Here is a 6,000-nt window from a genome sequence, read left to right as displayed (position 1 = left end):
TACTAAATGATGACAACACAAACTTATCACAGCCTCGGGGCATATCTGGATGAATGCTGGAAGGGTAACTATTTGTACAATATGCTTTTCACTTTAGCACAAACTTCTGGTAAGGGCAGGGTTCCCCAGCCCACCCCACCCCCAGCAGCAAGGTCGGTTTCTAACATGCCTACTAGCACTTTCTTGAAATGCATAATAGCTTGCCTTACTCCCTACAACCTGATTTAAAAAAAATTCTTGAGGGGGATGGGGTGTGGATGTAGGACTAAGGGGGCTTTCTTCCAATCCCTCAAGGAAAGAAAAGCCCTATGGTGGAGATTTCAATCTGAATAACACTTCGAAAACTTTTTCCAATTTCCAGATTAAAATGCCTTGAGGTCGGCTGAATCAATTTGGCTAGCATCTTTAGATCAGACTCACATTGCCAGTCCAGAACTGAGAGGTTAATACATCTTCACTGAACCAACAAAATGAGAAACACAGCACATCACGATATACAAGCATGTGCACTTGCAAATGAACCTGAATGGCAGGTTATGTTTTTCCTTTAAGCAAAAGCCTTCTAATTCTGAGGGGTCTCTCCTTCTCGTAATTCTGGGGACTAACCAGGTTTGCCGCCTGGGCTCTGCTGCGGAGCCTGCCCGCCGCTGCAGCGCCCGAGTTCTTGGTACCCGATTCCGCAGGGCGCCAACTGCAAACATCTACGCTAATGCAGGACCCGGCCAGGTCGGCCAACGATTTCCTTTCTGACATAAATCCTCCAAAATGTATTCATAGTAAAAAGAAATAAATGACATATTGGCATGCTCTTCTCTCCTCATCTCCTGCTATTCTCTCTCTCTGGTCTCTCTCCGCCTCAATATTCTCATGCTAATTTTAGGTTTTACTAGAACTTGAGCTTTCTCAATGAATATTCAAAACAACAGCACACAGACAAAATTCAGCTCACAGACAAGTCAAAAACAGGCTTTGTGTATTACAGACCTGACAAGTGGAAAAACCATTGTAAACCATCCTATCCAAGCGTTGGGACTTTGCGATGTTTTTTAAATGCCTCATTTTCAGAAGCAGACCAGTGATTCCATTTGTAAAACTCAATTATTTTTTTTAAAAAACACGAATTCTCAGTTGACAGTATAAGTTTTAAAAGATTTGCTGTACTCACAAGTATTCCCTGCTGCTAATGTACTCCAGGGCTGGGCAGACAAAAGAGCGAGCATCCTGAGACAGGCTCCCGCGGCGGAGTCCATGTTCACAGTCGCCGGGGCTCCCCACCCCAAAACCCAAGGTGTCCAGACAGCTGCTCTGAGCCGGAGTCTGCAAGCTCCCTCCCGCTCGGGGTAGCTAGCGCTCCCTCCTCCGGGCTCGGCGAACCTGCGCAGCCGGCGGGGCGGGAGCCCCAACCTGCAGCCACACCCCCACCCCCACCCCCACCCGCTCCCGCCGCGCTGCGAGCTCCACGCGTCCCGGGCGCTCCTGGCGGTGGCGGGAGGAAGTGCGAGTCAAGTCGGTGAAGGTCTTCAACCTGTGCTCGCTCCGAATCCGAATCCGAATCCGCGGTCCTAGCTCCTTCACCGGCAGGTTTCCCACTCTGAACAGCTGAGCAGTTCAGTGGACTTCAGTCTGAGACCGAGCTTCACCACGCTGATGATGCTTGAGCATTAACACCGATGCTAGGAAAAAGGTGAGTTTCTTTTTTTTTTGGTTGAAAAGAAGTTAGGACAAGTAACTAACCCGGTTTGAAGAAAATATTTACATGTACTGAGAACTGTTGTAAAAAAGACTGCTTTTGTTTTCTCAACTCATTTAATGATTCATATTTAAAAATAAAAACCTAAAGAACCTTATTATGGTAATCATTTCGAAATATATACGGTTATATATACAGTGTTATGTGTCAAAATACATCTCAATAAAGCTGGAAAAAATTAAAATTAAAAAATAATTAATTAAAACACCGACCCGACTTCTACTATAATGTCAGCATTTTATTATGTATATTCCTACTTGGAGATTTGAGAACTGTGGTCAGCAGATATAGAAAACTAAAAACTGGCATCCTGGGAGAAGGAATCTTACTCCAAATATCATCAGGGAAGTGACCTTATGTTAAGTAGGTAAACTGAATACACTTAATTGAAGAATGAAGAGTTTTGAATCAACTTCTATATACTGTATGTGTATTCCTTTCCATTCAAATTCTTTAATACAATTACCCAAAAGTTCATATTGAAAAATGATGGAATAGAAAAGGCATCTTAAATAAATAAATAAATGGATAGATAAATAAATGGATAGATAAATAAGCAGATAAATAAATTGTTTCAGAGTATACAGATAGAGACCTGATGGCCCATGGAGGAAGAAGGATTTCAAGATCCATGACCTTGAGGTAAGTCACATGGCCTCCTCTACTTCCTAAAGAGGCTGCCAGCAGATGTAAATGAAGGAGGTATGAGCATGGCATCACTAGGATCAATACTCTCCTAAAACTGTGACCAGACTCATGACAAATGTGCTGAGACTTAGGAACAGTGTCCAGGCATTCTTGCACCATCCAAAGGGATCAGAATATGAAAGTAACTTTAACCTTGAGTAGGGCATTATATGCCTGAGAACAAAGCAGAAAAGCTGTTTTTATTATTTCTATTCTGCAACCTGGGTAAAAAACAAAAACAGGAATAGAAAATGTAAATAGCTTGGCAAGGCCACAGAATTTACAAGTAGAATTTGACCCAAATATGTAGATTCTGATCCCAACTTTCCAGCTTTCTCCACGCCTACTCAGGGCCCCTGGGAATCAGGAACTCTTCCCACCCACCCCATCAATCAGCAGTCCCGGGAAACACTGAGCAAAGCTTGCTCGGAGGGTGCATTTAGAACCTTGAAAAAAGCCACAAGCGGTAGAGTGACCTTCATTTATTAGTCAGACATTTTCCTAGTGCCTAATACATGTCCCAGAACCTGAATATGGTATTTCTCATTTTTAAAGCAAACATAAATTAATGATTTACATTAAGTGTCTAATATTTTTTAAAGCCTATACAACAGACAGTCTGTGTGTGTGTGTGTGTGTGTGTGTGTGTGTGTAATCTGAATAAATGGTCACAGCATTCCTTTGAGGTAAATGTTACTCTGCCCATTTAATGGATAGACAGACTAACCTCAGAGAGTTTAATGGATGTGTCACAAAGCAAGCCAGACTTGGACCAGGTCAGCTGAGCTCTGAAACCCCTTCTCACTGGCCCTCAGGTCTCTGAAACAGAAAAGTTGTCACCTGTGAAAACTCTATTCAGTTGTTCATGGGAAATCCATTTAAAATGGGTTAGAAGGCGCCTCAATAATTGATGTCAATTAAAACCAAAAAGGACAATGCTGGTAAATTACTTGAGCAGACATTCAGGATGGATTTTCCAAGTCAGAGATGAAACAGCCCACGAGGGATTGAGATTTGCAGGCAGATGTCCTTGTGCAGTGCACAGCACTGTCCACTGGACAGCACTGGGGCTATTACATGATCTTCCAAGACAAGGGCAGCCCCAGGTGAGGAGGCTTGAAGAGACCAGGCAAAGCAGGGCCCAAAGCAGGGACTTGCTAGCAGACAGCTGAGGCGACTCCTGGTTTTACCCCTTTCCAGCTGCCTTCTTTCGCTGGAGACTTCGTGGCTTTGTGCTTCACTTTTCTTGTTTGTAGAATGGTGATGATAGCCAGTCACAGAGCCATTATGAAATTACAGGTCTGAAACCCGCACAAAGGGATGGAAACTGCTGAGCATTCCACGTACCAGCCCCAGAGCTGCCCTGGGAGTTGGTACCCACCCGTGAGACCCCCGGCAGCTGCTCAGCATCTGTGATCCTCAGCTTCCTTGTCTGTTTCATAAGGTAATAGAAGTCTTACCAGCAGAGAACTGATCCAAGGGTTACAGGAGAAAATGAATGTCAAGTACTTAACACCATGCTCATCCACAGGGCGCTGGATCAGGTAGGCTGATGCTAGAGCTCCAGGCTCAGAGGAGAAAGGATGCCTAACGGGACCGCCAAGGCCTCCAAGCTAAATCCCTGCAGGTCAGGGGCAGTCCGCTGCATTCTGTGACCTGTTTCCACAGCCCTTTGCTCTTTTATATAAGAAAGATGACAGATAATCAACAAGGACCTACTGTATAGCACAGGGAACTCTACTCAACATTCTGTCATAATCTATATGGGAAAAGAATCTGTAAAAGAACGGATACATGTATATGTATAACTGAATCACTTTGCTGTACAACTGAAACTAACACAATATTGTAAATCAGCTATACTCCAATATAAAATTAAATTAAATTTTAAAAAATCAAAACAAAGGAAAGGTGAAGAAAATGTGTAGATCTAATCTTGCACATTTCTATAAGTGATGATTCAAACCCCACAAATCACGCACGCGCATATATGTATGTGTTTGCAGAGTTCACACCAAACACAAAAGAGAACTTGAAATCAGCACACGTCACAAATAAAAGACAAGAAATCAACTTCCGATGTTCAGAAGTGTGTGGACCCTCATATGTGTAAGTGCAGACAGGCTGCCTAGGAAAGTAGATTCTAAGTGAAACTACACCCTTGGCAGTTCCTGACCAAAGTCTTCTGTTTTCCTGCTCACCTGGGAGCAGTCTGTGCACTCAGGATTCCCTACCGAGAAGAGGAAGGATCAACTCACCCCACCCGAATGAAATCCTTTCTCAATGCTCTCCATAGATCAAAACATGACTCCATTCATTTTTCTTCTTTATTCAGCAGTTTTCTCCCTGTAAATTATTTCTGTGTGTTTTATCTAAATCTGGGAATACATGTAACTTTACTCTTGTAATGGGAACAGATTTATCATTAAATCCTCTGAAAGAATACTGTGAATCAAATAGAATAGTATTTCTGTTAGGAGTCATTTTTCCCATAAGCCCCCAGGCAACAAATCCTGAAGAACAATTATGGAGAGACAGACTGCAGGGAGAAGAACTGTCACATGTGTGATAAAAAACACACTGCACGGTGTCTTTGCAGGTTATCTCTGATGAGCTATGTGCCCTATAACTAGCCCTTGGAAGCCCTGGTTTTAACAACCAAAAGATTATGCATCTAATTACATAAAATCTCAGCTAGAGAATAGTCAGCCTCATATTGTTACCCGAAAAACTAGGTTCGCCTCTTGGTGGGTGTCGAGCCAAAAGACACAACCAAGACAAAGAGTGAGAGAAGGAAGGATTTGTTACTTGCAGCAAGTAAGTAAAACACCAGGGATCTTTCCCAAAGCAGTGTCTCCCCAAACAGCAAAACTGGGGAAGTTTTAAGCTAAGGGTACATGGCTATTCATGAAAGGACTTGGGAGGTAGGCAGAGCCCAGGCTTTAGTTGATTGAAATCCGGAGGATCAGAAAAGGTCAAGGCCATCATCCCTTAGGTTCCGTTTGACCTGGTGCTTGAGTGCTTCAGGCTAATCCCTACCATGGAAACAGAACTGGAAGTCTTTACAACTGATACATTATTACTAGTGCTACTTCTCTTGCCTGATAACAGTCAGCATTCTTGTTTTCCCTTAAGATCCTTAATTACTGAGACCTGTTCAAGGGCAAGCACTCTGGCCAGGCTTAGATCACAAAATGGCTTGTACTAAATGAATAGGTGTTCTCTTATGGCCAGAAAGCCATGCCTGGTTTTCTTTCTCCATAGACCCCCTACCTTATCTGCTTATAATATTTCTTTCCAATTCAGCCCATTTCAACCCAGGAGGAATTTTGGGGACTAACAAACACTGGTATCTAAGATAGAACAAACCACAACTAAGAACTTGAAGTATAAAAGCAATACTGCATGGTATTTCCAAAAGTGCTTAATAAACATTTCACAGGATTGCGCATAAACAACACACTTTTCCTGACATTCTGGCACAAGTAGAATCAGAGAGGCTTAACGTTAAAATGAAGTGCAGAGTCAGCTGTCCAGCATCCTACCCAATTCAAGCACCACAG

General features: G+C 43.0%; 1 long non-coding RNA gene across 1 annotated transcript in view; it reads right to left on the bottom strand.

Moving 5' to 3' along the window:
* Positions 1-1,542: 1,542 nt before the first annotated feature.
* The window catches only part of LOC309664530, a 50,869-nt gene continuing 46,411 nt past the window's right edge, over positions 1,543-6,000 (bottom strand). Inside the window, exons 3-4 of the long non-coding RNA XR_014265894.1 lie at positions 3,165-3,256; positions 1,543-1,673 (exon numbers count right to left, since the gene is read on the bottom strand). This is a non-coding gene — a long non-coding RNA (uncharacterized lncRNA). The remainder of the gene's footprint in view (positions 1,674-3,164; positions 3,257-6,000) is intronic.

This window comes from Balaenoptera physalus (genome assembly GCF_965194825.1).
Source record: "Balaenoptera physalus genome assembly, chromosome: 7".
NCBI classification, from domain to species: Eukaryota; Metazoa; Chordata; class Mammalia; order Artiodactyla; family Balaenopteridae; genus Balaenoptera; species Balaenoptera physalus.
The sequence above is the reverse complement of the archived record's forward strand: the minus strand, read 5'-3'. Positions and strand labels throughout refer to the sequence as shown.